Raw genomic sequence first — 13,357 nt, forward strand, 5'->3', positions numbered from 1 at the left:
ATCACTCCACCTACTTTCACTGTCAAACTTGTGCCTACATCCTATAAAAAACTACTCTTCAACAAATTCAAACCATGCTCTACTTCAGCTGGTGACCTTCCAAGTGAATACCTTAAAATAGCAATCAACAGGACTGCCTATCATAAAAGGTCAGTCCAGGAATCCCATATTCCCTTTCTCTGGAAAACATCAAAACATCACACATTATCCCACTGCACAAAGGTGGAAATTCAACAGGCATCTCTAACTTTAGACAAATAGAAAATGTATCCCCCCTCTGTAAAATACTTGAAAAGAAATACAATTGCTAAACTATCTCCTGCAGGAAGAACTCCTATCTCCACACAACATGGTTTCTGTCCTTCCCATAATACTAACACCGCACCTCTAACTCTCAGTAATGCTAGAGGTAATGGCAAACTATTCTCTTCTTTATTTCTAGATTTCATCCCACCCTTCTGTGGTTCAAAAGTTACCTGTCCAATAGCTATCAGTCAGTAAAATATCTGTTCACTCTTTCTCCATACCTCCCAGTCACCAACAGCATACTATAAGGCTCTATCCGTGGTCCCCTCCTTTTTAACATTCTCACAAACACCCTCCATACATCCACACAACTGGCCTCCTTAATGCAAAATACAGATGACTCCAAACTTATATGCACAAAAGACACCCTGTTACATCTCCAAAAAATACTCGGTAGCATTAACAGCCACTGATGTATGGCTTTGCTCAACCCAAAAAAAAATCCCACACTACTTTTTTCCCCAAATCCCTGTCTCATGAAAAAACAAAATTTAAAATCCGCTCCCTTAATAATATAGCCATTACAGTCTCTTCTCACAGCAAATTATTAAGGACAATAGTAGATGATAATCTTAAATTCGTCCTGCATATATAAAATTGCATTAAAAACTCCCCCAAAACAAGGTCTGCTTTATAGAGCCAAAAATGCAAATGCAACTGAAACTACACTTACTACTACTTACCTCCTCCCATCACTACTTTATGTTGCTCACTTCCTTACTAACCTTGGGGCATCAAACGAAAGCAAAACTGCACAATGCTATAATAAAGTGGCTAAATTTGCAGCAAACACCTGTTTCAGGACCCATCACTGTATAGCACTAAAAAAACTAAATTGGTTAGAACTACCTCATCAACTAACATATACACAGCTTCTTACCACCTATAAAATCATCCAGCATCCATCTATTTGTTCAGCACTAAATACAGTTCAACACAGCTATGTTCCCATTCAGTCTTTACAATCCAATGACCAACATTTTCTCTCTGTCCTCAAACCTTTCAAATCTGCTGGGCATAGCTTGTTCTCATACGATGTTGCTAGGGCCTGGAGCTCCTTACCTATATCCATCAGGTTAATGACCTTTCTCTGGTCCTTTCAAAAACATTCAGAAAGACATCCTAGCTAAAATCAGGCTTTGTTCCTGCTTAACCCAGGATAAACTATATCCCTAAATATGACCAAGTAACTAATGATATCTTATTATTATTAATGTTCCCTTAAAACTAGCTGGTTTTTCAGTAGTAGCACTAAAATCTGAACCCTTGTGACTAGCAATTGCTCTAGAACCTGCTGGAAAGAACTAGGAAGCCTGAAACTGATACAAGCACACAGCTCTCCTTGTCAATAAGAAATTAATCATAGGCACTAAACAGCCTATAATTGCAAAGTACCTTGCAAAGGTAAGGGAAAACAGCTCTTAAACTTTACAAAAAAGCACCTAAACAGGCATGTCCAAGGGTCAGCTTCCGATGATTTTTCCTGTCCACCTGGTGAATCTGGGCATACTGGGGCAATGCGGCAACTGCCTCATGTACACAGACAATCCTCTCCTCCTCCTACTACCCAACACTACAACCTGCGAGAGATGCACTTACATAGCCAAACTGGAAGCAAAGCTCTCTCCAGCCAAGAGGAGAAGGTTAACACCTGCATTACACCTCAAGCAACTCATAGCCCTTCAAAACCCATACCATCAACACCCACACATAGCAATACTAAATCCACATATGCGGAGACCCTTAACATTAACCTGCCCAAGCAACAAGGACCTCCAAAGCTGAAATGTAAACAAACACCAGTCACAACCAAAGTGACACATAGCTCACAACACCAGTGTGCCACCCAACAACAGACCCTAAGGCAAGACAATGTACCCAACACTTTAGTCATAGGTGACTCTATAGTCAGGCACACTGATGTCCCACTCACCAGGCTGAACAAGGAGAAAATTACAGTCAGCTGCCTGTCGGGTGCCAGGATCTGCCACATAACGCATGCACTCAAGTCACTCCACGACAAGTACAAATACGACTCTGACATTGTCCATACTGGAGTGAATGACTTGGGACGTACCTCCCTGGACTACATGAAAAGAGACATGGAAGAGCTCTTGGATCATGTGACCCAGGCAGGTATTACCCTAGCCCTGAGTAGCATCCTGCCTTCGCTCAGAATGATACCACAGTATAAGGACAAAATGACTGACTTCAACAATTGGCTAAGCTTCTGGTGTCATTCAAAGGGGATCCAGTATTTGTCTGCCTGGGAAGACATGATCGACAAACCACGATGCTTTGCCAGAGATGGTCTGCACCTGTCACCCCTGGGATTCAGGTTACTGGCTAAAGCTCTTGCCACCCCTATAGTGCCATTTTAGACAAGGTTCAAAGGATAAAACCACCACCGTAACAGATACAAGCATGCAAAATCTGAAGATAATGCTACTCAATGCTAGAAGTCTAAACCTCAAAATGCACTCTCTCGAGGCACTCCTAAAAATGGAGAACATCGATATCTGTGCAGTAACTGAGACCTGGTTCAAGGCTTCAGAGAGCACCCCTGCAATACCAGGCTACAATTCTTACCACACTTTTCGGACACAAAACCAAGACTGAAACACTAAAGGTGGAGGAGTGTCCATATTCACCAAGGATATTCACACCTCCAGGCTAGTTGCCCAACATAATGCACCTTAAATTCTCCAGGTGCAACTAACGCTAGGTAAGATTGCAATACAAATTCTAACTTGCTACAGATCCCCCACCATGCCCCAAGATTCTCACTACACCTTTCTAAACATACTGGAAAATATTAAGATACAACCAAACACCCTAATACTGGGTGATTTCAACTACCCTGCTATTAATTGGGTAAACTACTCGGGTACCAACTTCTTTGCTCAACGGTTCTTGGAATTCATAAATTCCAGTGCCCTGGATCAACTAATCCATTGTCCCACCAGGGGCTCCAATATCCTATACCTGGTCATTACCAACATGGGAGATAGATGCTCCACACCAGTGGTCACCCCCTCATTGGTCAGGTCTGACCATAAGCAAATCACCCTTGACATCCACATCCCACCCCCACCCCCCAGTAAGGAAACTTCCTTAAAAAACTTCTCCAAAGCCAACTTCATGCTACTGAAGTCAGAAGTGACAAACTTCACAACACCCACGCAGACGGGATCTGGACGTTTGACTGCAGAATCCTACACTAAGGCACTGTACGAGCACATCCACTTGTGTAGGAATCGTGCCATCCCAAATAGAACCAAGATGCTCTTCTCCAAAAAAAGGAAGCCAATCTGGTGGTCCCCTACTATAAACAAACTATACAACAGAAGGAAGAAACTGTTGCCAAAAAGAGGAAAATCCCAGGATGCAAAAAAACTCCCTCACCAGCCTCAGTAAGAAGCTGAGATCCCTCATAAAATCCTCAAAAGCTAGTTACGAAAATAAAATTGCCAAAGATTCCAAAGACAACCACAAGGCATTCTATAGTTATGTCAAGAATCTAAATGTCAATGCTCAGATCTAATCTGTGCTACAACAGAATGGCATTAAATATACTGATCCCAAGGATATTGCCAATATCCTGGCAGATCGATTTAGTGCCAACTTCACCCCCTTCTCACCCCCTAAAGGGCCCATCTCAATACCAAAAGATTGCCAAATTCCGATAATCACGGCCACACAGGTAGAAACCGCACTCTTCAAAGCTAAGAATACAGCATCCATGGGACCAGATGACATCCCAGGCTGTGTACTACATGAACTACAAAATGAACTGGCACCTCACCTAAGTGTCATGTTTAATCATAGCCTCATCTCAGGCTTTGTGCCCACTGAGTGGCGCACAGCTACAGTTATCCTGCTCCACAAGGGAGGATCCACCTTGGATCCCAGGAACTACCATCCCATCAGTCTGACAAGCCTTATCTGCAAGGGCATGGAATGCATTATCATGGAACTTATAAACAAAGATATTGGCAACCTTCAAACACTGGACCACACCCAGTTTGGGTTTGTGAAGGGCCTTTCTTGTCTCCTGAATCTGATTGACTTCTTCAAATCAGTCTCCAGAGCTGTGGATGAGGGTAAGGTGGTCCACACAGCCTATCTGGACCTCGCCAAGGCCTTCAACACCATCCCCCACTCTGGAATCATAGATAAACTTCCTAAGCTGGGCATAAATCCCTATGTCACTCGATGAGTTGCCAACTGGCTTACTGACAGAACACAGACTGTAAAAGTAGCCAACTCCAAATCCAGCTCCAGACAAGTGACAAGTGGAGTACCTCAGGGTTCAGTCCTGGGACCACTCTTGTTTGGCATCTACTTCTCTGAAGTACAGGCCAACACTAAGGGACTCTGGCTAACAAAGTTTGCAGATGACTGCAAACTGGGAGCCATTATTGAATCCCCAAATTATGTGAATATTCTACAAAAGGGCCATACAGAAACAGATGCCTGGTGCCAGAGCCAAGGGCTCAAGCTTAATGCCAAGAAATGTATAGTTATCCCCTTTGGAAAAAAACATGTACCCATGAATTACCACATAGGTGGCAGGACACTAAACATCGAAAGTGTGATGAGAGACTTAGGGACACAGGTGGACAGTGGTCTCACTTTCGATAACCACATTGCCACAACAGTCAGGAAATCCTTCTATGTGGCACACCTCATCACTAAGGGCTTTTTATCCAGAAAAAAGGAGGTCATTGTCCCACTGTACTCATCCCTCATTAGACCCATTATAGAGTATAATGCCCCATTTGGTATGTACCTCACAAGACATCTGCAACAGCTGGAAAGGCCACAGAAATACCCCACTAAGAGAATCACAGGCCTAAAGCAGATGCCATATGCTGACCATCTAAAAAAACTCCAGCTATACTCTGTGGCATATTGTCTACTCAGAGGTGATCTCTGCTTAACATACAAGGCCATGTCAAACCCTGAGCTGTTGGACATGCTCCACTTAAAGAAATCACAATCCCTCAGAGCCAGACGCTCCAGGGATCTAAACCTTATCATCACAATGAACAAAACGTGCTGAAGGGATAGGTTCCTGACTCAGAGACTCCCCATAGTCTGGAATAGACTGCCCATACATGTCAAGCAGAGCACCTCATTGGTCCCCTTCAAAAGGAACCTTGATGATTGGATGGGAGATAGGAAATTCACCCTGGGGATCATGTCAGTCGCCCTGCTAGACAGGGGCCCAGAGAAGTAAATATTGTGGGATGAAATATCCAGGGAATTGTTATGGCTAGGCTTGCATAGGTCTTAGAGCTGATAGCCTAGTACCAGCCTATTAACCTATGAACCTATACTGCCTTACACCCCTTCTTCACTAACTTCCTTACGTCAATGAAGTTCTCTCCCTGACTCTCTTTCTAAATATACCTTAACCTTGTTTTTTTTTTCTCTCATTTCATATTGCAGTTCCTTTTTGTATTATACTAAATTACATTTAATTTCTCTAAGCTGGCTAATATTTCTCTAAATATTAAATCATTATCATATAAGTTGCATCTATTTTTAACCAATGTTGGTTGGCACATTATGTCTGAATTGGTATATTTTAAACAGTAGATTTTTTTTGTATTCTTTTTAAAGATGGCAAAATTATTCTTTTAAAATGTTTTTGTAATACTTTAGAGCTATTCACCACTGGCCCCCCTCTGAAAATGGGCACCTACCCAGTTAGACTTCTCCAGTAATTAAATGTCAATAAATAAACAAATAAAAGATGATTTTGAGACGTGATTTATATGTGGGTTAGAACTGACAAGGCTGGAGTAAGGGCGAGTATAAGGTATGAAATTTTCTGCATTAAGGTGTCATGGTACAACAGGCAAGGTGCATGTTACCTGAATGCAGATAGAGTGTTGTAGAGTGTAGGTTGGGAAACAACAATTAAGCTGAAGATGTCAGTATTTAAAAGTAAATGATCCAGTGACAAGAATACTGTTTACAATTTCATCACCATCATCATCCCCCTTTTCCCATTTTCTACATGGGGTCAGGGTATCATGTTAAGTGTCGCCATCTCTCTCAATTCAATGCCACACTAGTGCCTTCTTCAACACTCACGCCTGACTTTTGCAGATCTAATTTCAAACAATCCATCTACGTCTTTGCTGAATGTCCTCATTTCCTCTTACCTTCTTTCTGTCTGTCCCACATCTTCTTCACCAGATTGTCTTCTGCTTTATTGCACATGTCGGAATCACGGTAGTCTGTTCAGTTTACTATCATTTAACTGAAGTGGACTCAGTCGAATCCACTTCACACGACACCTGAAGCTCAACCGCTGGCAATATCAAACTCCAATACTGCCAAAATCCAAATCTCACCCCTATCTCGACCCATGTTAAAGCTCATCCCTAGGTCACATTCAACATGTATTTTGGCAATTCCAGAGTTTGGCAATGTGTGTTTTCATGGACGTCAGTCTATGATATGACCATTCGACCGAGTCCGTTTCAGTTAAATGATAGCAAACCAATGTGTTCTCTTTAATTTTTTTCTGCAATTGGAGATACTTTGGCTTCTGCTCTTATGTCTTTATTTCTTTGTCTGCCTAACAGTGTGCATCCTACCACCCTTCTCAGGCACTAAATTTCCATCACCTCTAGCTTCCACATCTGTTCTGCCTTTACTGCCCTGGTTTCTGTACCATATGGTAGTACGGTTACACCACTATATTCTACACCTTACTTTTCAGCTTCTTTGACATTCTTTTGCAATAGACTACACCTGAGATTCTATGTCAGGTGACTGCAGCCCCTCTGATTCTAGCTTTGACCTATTCATTCAGACTTCCTTTCTCCTGAACCACCCATCCCAGATACTTGAAGCTGTTAACCTGTTCCACTGTCTTCCTTTCTATCTCAGTTCTTAGCTTCTTCTGATTTCCTCAATTTGCTGTTATTACCACTGTCTTATCTGTACTTAGTTTCATCCCTTGTGCCTTCAGTTTTGCATTCCATTCTCCTATCATTTGCTGAAGTTCTTGCTCAGAGTCTGCCTGTAATGCCAAATCATCTGCATACAGCAACTTTGATCTGTCCCCTCCAACCTGTTTGGTAATGTAGCCCATCACCAGTATGAACAGCAATGGGCTCAGTCCTGAACCATGATGTACACCTACTCTCACTGGGAACCCCTCTGTCAGATGGAACACTGTTCATGCTTGCATCACTGGGTCCTTGTACATTGTCTTCATTAATTCTACTAATGTTTCTGGGACTTAGAACCACAATAGTGCTGCCCAAATCAGCATTCTTGGGACCTTGTCATATGCTTTCGCTAAGACGAGGAAAAGCCCAGATGTATTATTTCTTCATCACTAGCTTCTTCTTAACTATTTGTCTCACTACAAACATCAGGTCAGTTGTGATACATCATGATATGAATCTGAACTGCTAATCTCTCATCTTACTTTATACTACTCTGCATATCTATTTATCAGTCACCCTCTAAAGAACTTTCACGCAATGTGACAGGAGTTTGATATCTCTGTAATGCCCACAGTTGAGGATGTCCCCTTTGTTCTTGCACACTGGCAAGAGTATGCTTATTCTCCAGTCATGTGAGATATGCCTTTCCCTCCGCACTGCTATGAGTACCCTCAGGAGCCATTTCTCCCATACCTCACCCAGTATCTTTATCATACCTGCTGTGACCTCATCTGAATTTGCTGCTTTCCATGACTTCCGTTTCCTTAGCGCTATTCTTACTTCTTCCAGGGTGGGCTCCTCTTCTTCTCTCCTTGTGGGCTATGTCTGGGACAGTACAGCTTCTGTGGGGTTTTCTTCATTTAGAAGCTTCTGGAAGTACTCCTTGTATCTGCCTTTGATGTTCTACGAGCTGGTGAGAAGGTTCTTGCTGTCATCGCTTATGAAGGGTGTCTGACTATCTTTTTATCTTTCTGTCTTTGCCTTGCAACCTGATATACTTTCTTTGGGCCACGTACTGAGTCACTTTCCAGAAACTGGTCAAGTGCCTATGATGCCCTATTCTTTGCTATTGCAGTTCCTTTCTTAGCTTTTTTGTTATCCAACCAGTATACCTTCCTAGCCTGGTCCATCTTTTCTATCTTCCACTTTTTCCTGCACTTCTTTCTTTTGATGACTTCCTGGACTTATGCATTCCACCATTTCCTTATGTACCTTATTCCCATACCTGACTCAGCCACATATCTGTTCTGTAGTCCTCACACATGCTGTTTTGAGACGTTGCCATTCTTCTTCAACTCCACCTATTTCCTCCTCTTCTTTGAGTGCTAGAGTCCTGAGTAACTCCTTCAATTATTGTATTTTCTCTCCAGTCAACTTCCAGGTCTTCAGCCTGGTCTCTGTTGACCTTAGAGCCTTCTCTGACCATCATATCTCTCAACCATACTGAATTCCTTGGTAAATAACATTTTGAGGGCAAAATATTGGGGTGCCACAAATTCCCAAGTGGCTCCTTTAATTTCTGAAATTCCCGTTTTTTTACTTCTGACGTCATTAGGTGCAGGGTGTGCACAATAATGTCGACTCCACCAGGCAGAAAGACAGCATGTCAGAATGATGAGCTATTCATTAATTTGCTTGCGGACCGGTCTTGCACAGCACATCTTTCTTTCCTTCCCCAGCTCGGCTCTTCCAGGTAAAAGTGAGAGAAACGTTCTTTACTTTTCATATGTGCAAGTCATTATATTACTTTTACACTTAATGGCATGCAGGCATCACAGCTTCAATGTGTTACTTTTATTTAATGGCATGCAGGCATCACAGCTTCACTGTATTACTTTTATTTAATGGCATGCAGGCATTGCAGCTTCACTGTGTTACTTTTAACTGCGTGCAGGCATCACAGCTTCACTGTGTTACTTTTATTTGATGGCATGCAGGCATCACAGCTTCACTGTGTTACTTTTATTTAATGGCATGCAGGCATTGCAGCTTTACTGTGTTACTTTTATTTAATGGCATTCAGGCATTGCAGCTTCACTGTGTTACTTTTAATGGCATGCAGGCATCACAGCTTCACTGTGTTACTTTTATTTGACGGCATGCAGGCATCACAGCTTTACTGTGTTACTTTTATTTAACGGCATGCAGGCATTGCAGCTTCACTGTGTTACTTTTATTTAATGGCGTGCAGGCATCACAGCTTCACTCTGTTACTTTTATTTAACGGCATGTAGGCATTGCAGCTTCACTGTGTTACTTTTATTTAATGGCATGCAGGCAGTGCAGCTTCAATGTGTTACTTTTATTTAATGGTATGCAGGCATCACAGCTTCACTGTGTTACTTTTATTTGACGGCATGCAGGCATCACAGTTCACTGTGTTACTTTTATTTAACGGCATGCAGGCATTGCAGCTTCACTGTGTTACTTTTATTTAATGGCATGCAAGCATTGCAGCTTCACTGTGTTACTTTTATTTTACTTAACGGCAGATTTTTGGGAGGGGTGAGTTTTCAGACTGTTATTCACTTAACAGCAGCTTTCTGTGCAGGCATTGCAGCTTCACTGTGTTACTTTTATTTTACTTAGGCTTTTACTTAATGGCAGGTCTTTAACAGCATGCAGGCATTGCAGCTTCAATGTGTTACTTTTATTTAATGGCATGCAGGCATTGCAGCTTCAATGTGTTACTTTTATTTAACAGCATGCAGGCATTGCAGCTTCAATGTGTTACTTTTATTTAATGGCATGCAGGCATTGCAGCTTTAATGTGTTACTTTTATTTAATGGCATGCAGGCATTGCAGCTTCACTGTGTTACTTTTATTTAATAGCATGCAGGCATTGCAGTGTCACTGTGTTACTTTTATTTAATGGCATGCAGGCATCACAGCTTCACTGTATTACTTTTATTTAATGGCATGCAGGCATTGCAGCTTCACTGTGTTACTTTTAACGGCGTGCAGGCATCACAGCTTCACTGTGTTACTTTTATTTGATGGCATGCAGGCATCACAGCTTCACTGTGTTACTTTTATTTAATGGCATGCAGGCATTGCAGCTTCACTGTGTTACTTTTATTTAATGGAATTCAGGCATTGCAGCTTCACTGTGTTACTTTTAATGCATGCAGGCATCACAGCTTCACTGTGTTACTTTTATTTAACGGCATGAAGGCATTGCAGCTTCACTGTGTTACTTTTATTTAATGGCATGCAGGCATCACAGCTTCACTGTGTTACTTTTATTTAAAGGCATGCAGGCATTGCAGCTTCACTGTGTTACTTTTATTTAATGGCGTGCAGGCATCACAGCTTCAATGTGTTACTTTTATTTAATGGTATGCAGGCATCACAGCTTCACTGTGTTACTTTTATTTGACGGCATGCAGGCATCACAGTTCACTGTGTTACTTTTATTTAACGGCATGCAGGCATTGCAGCTTCACTGTATTACTTTTATTTAATGGCATGCAGGCATCACAGCTTCACTCTGTTACTTTTATTTAATGGCATGTAGGCATTGCAGCTTCACTGTGTTACTTTTAACGGCGTGCAGGCATCACAGCTTCACTGTGTTACTTTTATTTGATGGCATGCAGGCATCACAGCTTCACTGTGTTACTTTTATTTAATGGCATGCAGGCATTGCAGCTTCACTGTGTTACTTTTATTTAATGGCATTCAGGCATTGCAGCTTCACTGTGTTACTTTTAATGGCATGCAGGCATCACAGCTTCACTGTGTTACTTTTATTTGATGGCGTGCAGGCATCACAGCTTCACTGTGTTACTTTTATTTAACGGCATGCAGGCATCGCAGCTTCACTGTGTTACTTTTATTTACTGGCATGCAGGCATTGCAGCTTCAATGTGTTACTTTTATTTAATGATATGCAGGCATCACAGCTTCACTGTGTTACTTTTATTTGACGGCATGCAGGCATCACAGTTCACTGTGTTACTTTTATTTAACGGCATGCAGGCATTGCAGCTTCACTGTGTTACTTTTATTTAATGGCATGCAAGCATTGCAGCTTCACTGTGTTACTTTTATTTTACTTAACGGCAGATTTTTGGGAGGGGTGAGTTTTCAGACTGTTATTCACTTAACAGCAGCTTTCTGTGCAGGCGTTGCAGCTTCACTGTGTTACTTTTATTTTACTTAGGCTTTTACTTAATGGCAGGTCTTTAACAGCATGCAGGCATTGCAGCTTCAATGTGTTACTTTTATTTAATGGCATGCAGGCATTGCAACTTCAGTGTGTTACTTTTATTTAGCAGCATGCAGGCATTGCAGCTTCAATGTGTTACTTTTATTTAATGGCATGCAGGCATTGCAGCTTTAATGTGTTACTTTTATTTAATGGCATGCAGGCATTGCAGCTTCACTGTGTTACTTTTATTTAATGGCATGCAGGCCTTGCAGTGTCACTGTGTTACTTTTATTTAATGGCATGCAGGCATTGCAGCTTCACTGTATTACTTTTATTTAATGGCATGCAGGCATCACAGCTTCACTGTATTACTTTTATTTAATGGCATGCAGGCATTGCAGCTTCACTATGTTACTTTTAATGGCGTGCAGGCATCACAGCTTCACTGTGTTACTTTTATTTGATGGCATGCAGGCATCACAGCTTCACTGTGTTACTTTTATTTAATGGCATGCAGGCATTGCAGCTTCACTGTGCTACTTTTATTTAATGGAATTCAGGCATTGCAGCTTCACTGTGTTACTTTTAATGGCATGCAGGCATCACAGCTTCACTGTGTTACTTTTATTTAACGGCATGCAGGCATTGCAGCTTCACTGTGTTACTTTTATTTAATGGCGTGCAGGCATCACAGCTTCACTCTGTTACTTTTATTTAATGGCATGTAGGCATTGCAGCTTCACTGTGTTACTTTTATTTAATGGCATGCAGGCATTGCAGCTTCAATGTGTTACTTTTATTTAATGGTATTCAGGCATCACAGCTTCACTGTGTTACTTTTATTTGACAGCATGCAGGCATCACAGTTCACTGTTTTACTTTTATTTAACGGCATGCAGGCATTGCAGCTTCACTGTGTTACTTTTATTTAATGGCATGCAGGCATTGCAGCTTCACTGTGTTACTTTTATTTTACTTAACGGCAGATTTTTGGGAGGGGTGAGTTTTCAGACTGTTATTCACTTAACAGCAGCTTTCTGTGCATGCATTGCAGCTTCACTGTGTTACTTTTATTTTACTTAGGCTTTTACTTAATGGCAGGTCTTTAACAGCATGCAGGCATTGCAGCTTCAATGTGTTACTTTTATTTAATGGCATGCAGGCATTGCAGCTTCAGTGTTTTACTTTTATTTAACAGCATGCAGGCATTGCAGCTTCAATGTGTTACTTTTATTTAATGGCATGCAGGCATTGCAGCTTTAATGTGTTACTTTTATTTAATGGCATGCAGGCATTGCAGCTTCACTGTGTTACTTTTATTTAATGGCATGCAGGCATTGCAGTGTCACTGTGTTACTTTTATTTAATGGCATACAGGCATTGCAGCTTCACTGTATTACTTTTATTTAATGACATGCAGGCATTGCAGCTTCACTGTGTTGCTTTTATTTTACTTAGGCTTTTACTTAATGGCAGATCTTTAACAGCATGCAGGCATTGCAGCTTTAATGTGTTACTTTTATTTTACTTAACAGCAGCTTTCGGGGGGGTGAGCTTTCAGATTGTGTTATTTACATAATGTGTGTGTGTGTGTGTGTGTGTGTGTGTGTGTGTGTGTGTGTGTGTGTGTGTGTGTGTGTGTGTGTGTGTGTGTGTGATCTTTCTTCCCTTCCCCAGCTCAGCTCCTCCAGGTAAAAGTAAAAGAAACTTTTACTTTTCATATGTGCAAGTCAGTATATTACTTTTACACTTAACAGCATGCAGGCATCGCAGCTTCACTGTGTTACATTACTTTTATTTTACTTAACGGCAGCTTTGTGTGTGTGTGTGTGTGTGTGTGTGTGTGTGTGTGTGTGTGTGTGTGTGTGTGTGTGTGAGAAATGCCCCAGTTAGGTATAATTGGTGGTTAGAATTACTCAGACT

This window comes from Protopterus annectens, chromosome 14.part0 (genome assembly GCF_019279795.1).
Source record: "Protopterus annectens isolate FY-2018-M chromosome 14.part0, PAN1.0, whole genome shotgun sequence".
Classification (NCBI taxonomy): domain Eukaryota; kingdom Metazoa; phylum Chordata; order Ceratodontiformes; family Protopteridae; genus Protopterus; species Protopterus annectens.